This window comes from Triticum aestivum, chromosome 4A (genome assembly GCF_018294505.1).
Source record: "Triticum aestivum cultivar Chinese Spring chromosome 4A, IWGSC CS RefSeq v2.1, whole genome shotgun sequence".
Classification (NCBI taxonomy): Eukaryota; Viridiplantae; Streptophyta; class Magnoliopsida; order Poales; family Poaceae; genus Triticum; species Triticum aestivum.
The window spans coordinates 732,534,609-732,542,750 of record NC_057803.1 but is presented as its reverse complement, the minus strand read 5'-3'; positions in this window follow the sequence as shown (position 1 = coordinate 732,542,750).

Here is an 8,142-nt window from a genome sequence, read left to right as displayed (position 1 = left end):
CAAACCTCGACGTATTGCCACCAAACCATGTATTTATGATTAAATAGGTACTTATGTAACTAGAAATGATTTTTAGAAAAAATAAATAGCAAACTATGAGGCAGCTGCAGTTCAAATTTGACCTGCTTCCTACTGAATCAGCGGGAATTTGTCTTTTTCACCAGAGGTGGATCAAAACTTTTGACACCCAACCATTTTGTCAACCGTGCATTAAATATGGCCTAGTATTTAGAAAATTGATTTGGTCCAATTTTGCAACAAATATATGATAGGTCCTTCACAAAAAAAAACTCATTTCAGGCACTCGGAAAATGGAAAACGAATTTTCCGTGCAAAGAAAATGAAAACTCCCTTAGGCAATAGTGTTTGGAATTCCAAGATGCACCCTTGTGCATAATATGAGATCATTTGAACAAACTACACCATGAATGTGGCCATAAGATTGATCATTTGGCTTGAAAGCCATGAATCTTCACGCATGATAGCTCATTTCTGAGAACACTTTTTAAAAATAATTTTCGTATTACAAGTTTATTATTTTTTCTGGAAACTTGGTCACATATAATGACACAATGCGGAGGTTTTCCAATTTTTTGATTTTTTTTGAATTTTTTATGCCCGTTTCAAAATGCGGTCAAAACGGCGGGCTTGACCGTTCCTAGCTAGTGGTTAAATCTTGGAAAACTTTTGATGTTTCTCTGATTAAATAGATACTTATGTACCTAGAAATGATTTTTGGGAAAAATAAAGAACAAACTATGAGGCAGCTGCAGTTCAAATTTGACCCGCTTCCTACTAAATCGGTGGGAATTTGTTTTTTTCACCAGAGGTGGATCAAAACTTTTGACACCCAACCATTTAGTTAATTGTGCATTAAATATGGACTAGTATTTTAGAAAATTGATTTGGTCCAATTTTGCAACAAATATATGGTAGGTCCTTCACAAAAAAAAACTCATTTCGGGCACTCGGAAAATGGAAAATGAATTTTCCGTGCAAAGAAAATGGAAACTCCCTTAGGCAACATTGTTTGGAATTCCAAGATGCACCCTTGTGCAAAATATGAGATCATCTGAACAAACTACGCCATGAATGTGGCCATAAGATTGATAATTTGGCTTGAAAGGCATGAATCTTCGCACATGACAGCTCATTTCTGAGAACACTTTTTTAAAAAAATTGCAGTATTACAAGTTTATAATTTTTGCTGGTAACTTGGCCACATATGATGAAATAATGCGAAGATTTTCCAATTTTTTGATTTTTTTTTTGAATTTTTTATGCCCGTTTCAAAATGCGGTCAAAACGGCGGGAATGACCGTTCCTAGCTAGTGGTTGAATTTTGAATTTTTTTGGTGTTTCTCTGATTAAATAGATACTTATGTACCTAGAAATGATTTTTGGAAAAAATAAAGAGCAAACTACGAGGCAGCTACAGTTCAAATTTGACCCGCTTCCTACTAAATCGGCGGGAATTTGTCTTTTTCACGAGAGGTGGATCAAAACTTTTTACACCCAACCATTTGGTCAATTGTGCATTATATATGTCCTAGTATAAAATTGATTTGGTCCAATTTTGCAACAAATATATGGTAGGTCCTTCACAAAAAAAACTCATTTTGGACACTCAAAAAAATGGAAAATTATTTAAAAGAACTCATTTCTCATAACTCTTTAAAAAAATATTTGTCTTATTTCAATTTGTGATTATTCCTGAAAACTATAGTCAAATTTGCTGACTCAATGAGAAGTTCTTTTTTCAAATTTTCAGTTCATAATAAAATAGCTAACATGATCTAGCACCTTACTTTTAGTCGATTACGACCAATTTAAATGGTCAAAATATCATACATGTAACTGCGTTCTGATTGGTCGAGGGGCCTCTCACGCGGATCATGGATAAATCACTGTCGGATCCTCGTGAATCCAATGGCCCACACCTCACCCTCTCACCCACCCACCGCGAGCTACCCCTAAAAAAACGCACGGCACACCACTCCTCTCTCTCCTCGCGCGGTGAACCCTAACGCTCAGATCCAGATCCCTCCGTTCGCCTCCACCCACCTCCCCCGTCTCCCTCACTTCACCGCCAGCCACTACCTCGGCTCTCCCCTCCCCTCCCTCATCCAAAGAGATCTGATCCCCCGTCGACGTCCTCCTCCCTCCTGCTCCGGGCAACCAGTTCCCCTTCCAACCTCCAACCAAGATCCCACCACCGCGTTGCCAAGCTCCTCCCCCTCCTCGTGGTCTCCTACGCCGCGCTCAAGATCTCGGCGGCGATGAGCCCAGCGCGTGGCGTGTAGTGGCAGGGGGTCGGGATCGACGGAAGGAGTAGGAGGAGCCAGCCCATCGGGAGGTGCTTGGCGGCGGCGGTGGAGGAGGCCGGCACGCAGGAGGACAACGTGCTGCTGCCCAAGGAGGGGAGTGAGGTAGCGAGGAGGTACCCACTGTACCTGTCCAAGTAGGTGCCCGAGGATGCGGCGCTCCCGGTCACCGTGTTCGACCGCCAGCTCGTGCTCTTTCTCCCCTCCATGTCGGTTTCTTTCTCCATGGATCAGTAGCGGTTCAGATGAAGAGTGTGATTTAATTTGTTTGGGTTTGAATTGATCGTGTGCGTGTGCGTGTGTGCGTGTCTATAGGGGAGAAGAAGCCAAGAAGCTGCAGGCCAAGAAGTCCAAGATGAAGGTATGAGCTGCCGCTTCCTCCCCTGCTTTGACGCTGTTAGTCAGATTTGGATGCGCTGCTAGACTACTTGCTAATGGTATCAGTTTCTTGATTGGTGTTGTGCTGCTACTGGGTGCCTTTGTATGATAGATGAACATATTATGTGGTCTTCTCATACATGGAGTTCTGTTTAGCCATGTTTTTAGCTGCTTCTTGATTGGTGCTGCACCTGCACTGATACTGTGTGAGGTTGCAACCTTGTTGGAGTTTGTAGTTGTCTGCCGGGAAATCCACCAATATGACTTGATTCATGGGAAGTTAGGATGGTAACTGCGACGACATTTTTAGTCTGATTGAGAGGATAACTGTTGGACTCTGTCAGAGTTCATACTCTTTGGTGCTGTGCAAGAATTAGAGATGTAGCACCATTTGTTTGGCTCAGATTCCTGATGTGTTTATATTCAGAAGGACTAATTCACTTGGAAACCGTTACTGCTTAATTCACTTGGAGACATTTGCATACTCTTCCCAACTACAAGTGTGATCTGACTGAGATGTCTGAAACGATTAGTGCAGATGCTTTTCTGAGAATTGTTTCCACATTATCTCATTTACCCCATATCAGCTTTCTGAGAATTTGATGCCTGGCCATTTCAGCTTCGATTTCTAACGCTAGTCCTCATCTTGTACCAGACTAAGAATTGTAGTTTGATGTTTGGCTTTCTTAATAAAGAAGAATGCAACCTTCTTGCTTCTGAAGCATCTAGTCATGTGGGCATACAGTCTTCATAAGGTCTGATGTATCATGGCTCTGCACTATCTGTCATCTGTTTTCCTTCAGAGAAGAGAACTAGCCCTTTGTGGTCTGTAGCCAGTGCTCCTGCTTCTGAATCATGAAGTTAATAGTATTTGGCTTCTATGTGATGACATGTGTTGATAGATAGATACTAGCTATATGTTTTCCAGGTTACATGCTAATTGTACTCATTCAATCAACTCTTTTAAACATGACTTGGTTATTTAAACCTTGCCCTGCCTGTGTATATGCCAATTGTAGCTTCCCCTAATATATTCACTTTGCAAAACTATTGATGCTTTGATGCTAAATGCAATTTGCAGGGAGCTCGATGAAGCTTGGACATTGGTGAGGGCTCCGACGATGGTGGTGGTGGTGCTGGGCTGGTTGTGGCCTCATGTGTGGTAGGAGGCTAGGCTGGCCCTTGACTTCAACAGTTTGACTACCTCCTTGGCTCCTGCCTCTGCACCACAATTCTCTGGTGAACTCTTGGGGCTACCTTCTTCACTCTGATCATCTTCTTAGTTCTGTTGCTATGACGCATTGACTTGTATGCCTGGTTATTAGAGGTTTTTTCTGCTAGTACTTCTTGTAACGCAATATAATTGGTTGTTTTGTGCTGCTGGCCTAATTAAACATGATCAGTATGTATACTTCTTTGAGATAGACATTTCATGCATGTTTATGAGGTATGAATTCTACAGATGTCACAAAATATTGGTGGCAAAGTGTCTTCTTATCTTTATATTTGCTTAGCTAAAATCTTAGAGTAACAATAAATGTACTTGACAAGTAAACATTAGCATCTTAAATGATCATCTTAAATGATTAGCTAAAATAATGTAGGAGTAGTAGAAACTTCATGGTTGATCCTGATTGCTGAACATGGGAGAAGTATCTTCTTTTGCATATCCATTACATAGTAGTACTATGTAATGCTTGCCGATGTGATACATTCAGTACTGCCAGCACTGGCCATTAATTACACTGCCCATTTTATGCTAGGCTTTAGATTCTGCCGAGCCAGATCCGTTGAACCACGGTTTGATTCGTGGCGTGCGAGATTTGTTCCTGGGCTGACGTGGTGTGTTTGCCGGTGTGATTTTCGTAGGCCTTGGACAAGATCAGTACGGTGCCGATGGAGGCCCTCGCCGCCGGCGCCGACTTGGGAAGTTTGGTGTTGGCTTCTACTCCGCCTACCTTGTTGCCGAGAGGGTCGTCGTCACCACGAAGCACAAGGACGATGTGCAGTACGTGTGGGAGTCCCAGGCCGGTGGCTCCTTCATCGTCACTTGTGATACGTTTGGGGAGCAGCTCGGCAGGGGTACCAAGATGGTCCTCTACCTCAAAGACGACCAGGTATGCAGTCCAATCCTCCTATACTGTGATGGATTACTCTTCATGTCTTGATGTGGTTCTCTTCTTAGTGTAGCTGTATTAGACTCACTATGAGATGTCCACTCTTGTTTTGTTAACAAACATGAACTGTTAAGTCATCTATTCATGGCTATTGCTTTTGTTCAGTATATATGTGTGCTTTCTGATTTGTAAGCATAGGTGGTTATAGGTTGCTGTGATGAATATAAATGTTAACACTAGAGCTCATGCATGGCGGTATACTAGAGGTAGTTATATGTGCATGGCGGTATGAATATAAATGTGATGAATATAGGTGCTTATAGGTTGCTCATGCATGGCGGTATACTAGAGCTAGTTGTATGTGCTCATTACCTTACTGTTGTCACTTTGTCAGCATCAATCAAATCCAATCCAGCCCAATGAATCTAAGCTGCTCGTTTAGTTCTCACCATCGATGGTAGCCAACAACTAACCGATCTTAGTTCTGCCGGCTGTTTGGCATCCTATGTATTTTTTGCTGCTAGTCTCAGAAATAATGCATGAATAGTATCAAAACTGCTTCATGCTATCTCTCAGGCAAAGTAGATGCTAGTTTGATTTCTATCTGTACATCATCAGGTCTACTTGATGCAAGTCTCTATTTTTTGTTTGTCTCTCTTTGACATATTGCATTTTCTTTTTGAATGTGCAGGTTATTTGCATCATTTATTGATTAGGAGATGATGGTGATCTTTTTTTGTTGCGGGGAACCTGTTAGATAATGTTTATGTGCTTTGAACCTGCAAGATACAGTTCTGTATAATGTTGTGTGAGATAAAAGTTATGTACTTGTGAACATAGGAGATAAGTTATTGATATGTGTTGGTCTATCGAATGTTATGCGAGATAAAGTTGTGTGAGAAAGTTTTCTATACTTGTGGTATTACTGTGGGAAAGAAGTACTGTTACTATACTGATTTGAGAATATTGGCTGTAAATAAAAGAGGGCTTGGCCCACTATTGGATTGTAAAAAGGCCATGTCCAGAATTTATATTGCACTCAATACATGGGCTCTAAAAAATGCCATGGCCCAAACTATGTTGGACTTGTTTCTAAAAAGAGCAATATAAATTTCAAATTCTAAAAATGTTGAGGCGCCAAAAAAATGGATTGTAAAAGACGACAAATCAGAAAAAAAGTCCTAATTCTTGGGCCAGGCCTATTTAGCTAACCAAAGCGCAGGGAAAAAATAAATTAAATGGGCTGAATTGTTGGGCTCGGGCCATGTAAAGCGTTAAATTGGACCGGGCTGAATCTTATCAACGACCTTTTCAATTCGTCGTAATTTTGCCACATTAGATTGCCACATCGGATCCGACGTGGCCTGGGCAGACAGCCAGTGACGAAAACAAAAGGTCATGGGTTCAACGACCTTCTGTTTTGGTCGTAAACATCTACGACCTTCTCACAAAGAAGGTCATTAATTTCAGTTTACGACCGCCAACTTTTGAACTTCTGTTTTTGGTCACAAAAAGGTCCCAAATGAAAAACAATGACCTTTCAGTGACCAATAGTCAAGGTCTCAAGTTGACATATTTCTTGTAGTGAAGGCCATTAAGTCTCAAGCAATTGCAGACTTCCTCGCTGAGTGGACTGAACATCAACAGCCGATTCAAATTCAGTAGGAATATTGGACCATGTTCTTTGATGGGTCCAAGATGTTGAATGGCTCTGGTGCAGGAGTGGTTTTAGTGTCCCCACGAGGAGACAAGCTCAGTTATGTCCTTCAGATTCACTTTGACTCTTCAAACAATGAAGCAGAATATGAAGCGCTGTTATATGGGTTGCGTATGGCCATTTCACTCGGCGTCCGACGCCTGATGGTTTATGGTGACTCAGATTTGGTGGTTAACCAAGTGATGAAGGAATGGGATGTCAGGAGTCCCGTAATGACAGGTTACTGCAACGCAGTGAGGACGCTGGAGAAGAAGTTTGAGGGATTGGAGCTCCACCACATACCACAAATCAAAAATCAAGCTGCCGATGATCTGGAGAAGATAGGTTCCACTCGGAAGCCTATCCCTGGTAATGTGTTCTTGGAGCATCTCCATACCCCGTCAGTACAAGAAGATCCCTTCAAGGAAGAGCCCCCGCAACTGATAAGTCCAACCAATCCGACTGAGGTAGAGATTCCTGCCGTGGTCGACCTGGTCATGGAAGTCTTGGTGATCACTCCCGATTGGACGGTACCATACATCGCATACAGTCTCAGAAAAGAGCTCCCAGAGGACGAAGACGAGGCTCGCCAGGTAGTCCGTCGATCCAAAGCTTTCACCGTGATGAAAGGGCAACTTTACCGAGAGAGTGTCACAGCAGTAGCCCAACACTGCATCACCCCGGAAGAAGGTCAGATGATTCTAAATGATATCCACTCAGGGACAAGTGGTCACCATGCGTCCTCTCGGACCATCGTGGCCAAAGCATACCGAGCGGGGTTTTACTGGCCTCGAGCAAATGAGATGGCGAAAGATATAGTCGACAAGTGCGCAGGTTGCCAGTTCTTCTCCTGTCGTGGAATTACTACGTCAGATGTCCTAGTGAAAGGACTTAGTCGTGGAGCCATCGCAACGAGATTAGCTTGAAGGGGTTAAACCGGAACAAAGGACACAGGGAGTTTATACTGGTTCAGCCCCTTGCGGTGAAGGTAAAAGCCTACGATCCAGTTGTTGTGGGATTGATTGGTCTCGATGAGCAGGGAGCGAATTCGCTTTACCTATGTCTCGAGTTGTTGTTTCCTGTCTCTTAACCGCCGCCGGGTCGTCCCTTTATATACATAGGTTGAACCGGTTTACAGAATCCCGAGGCCGGCTCGTACAAGAGTCCGTCTCAGTTTCTTCCTTTCCCTAACTTACAATACAAGTTACACATCTCAAGTCGGTTTACATACATGGGCCCTAATCCGCCATTGGGCTCTAGGCCTCTAAGCTTCTGTAGTAAAACACCATAGTCTTCATCTTCATGGGCTTCAGTACAGATGACTCTTTGTGAGTATAATTCGGCCCCTCCTGGGAGGTTTACACTCAGTAGTTATATTCCCAACATTAGGACCCAGATTGGTTTGAACTTGTTCATGTCAATCTTCAACTTAGAGAAATTCTGATTTGAACATCTTCGTGTTGACCTTGTAAACCGCCATGACGCCATCTTCTGAAATCGCCGTAAACCACCATGACGTCATCTGCGTAAAAAGTTCGTCAATACTTCTCTTTATTAATTAATCTCCGAAGACCGAGGCGACAACTGTGCCCCATTCTCCGTTCCGGGCTCCTCGATTCCCGTGCCT